This window comes from Penaeus monodon, chromosome 25 (assembly GCF_015228065.2).
Source record: "Penaeus monodon isolate SGIC_2016 chromosome 25, NSTDA_Pmon_1, whole genome shotgun sequence".
Classification (NCBI taxonomy): Eukaryota; Metazoa; Arthropoda; class Malacostraca; order Decapoda; family Penaeidae; genus Penaeus; species Penaeus monodon.
Window position 1 is genome coordinate 1,962,721 of NC_051410.1, and position 238 is coordinate 1,962,958.

The 238-nt window shown below is 31.1% G+C and overlaps 1 protein-coding gene across 1 annotated transcript in view; it reads left to right on the forward strand.

Annotated features, from left to right (window-relative positions):
- LOC119589479 overlaps window positions 1-238 on the forward strand; it is a 24,491-nt gene that overhangs the window by 4,837 nt on the left and 19,416 nt on the right.

Below are 238 nucleotides of genomic sequence, written 5' to 3' on the forward strand. Positions count from 1 at the left end.
GTTTACAATGACAAAAGTAATCTACATCGATAAAAAACCTTGACACACGTTTCTCCTCCCACTCAATGTCAACAAATTTTTCTTTATCTCTAAATCATCATGCAATATCTATTTTGATCATCAGCAACATGACTTTGGTTCATTAAGGATTTTTTTTAAGCTTGTGCAGTGTAGCAGGAAAATATGACACGAGTTATTGACTTGAAGAAATTCCTATTCTGTTAATTATTTTACGATT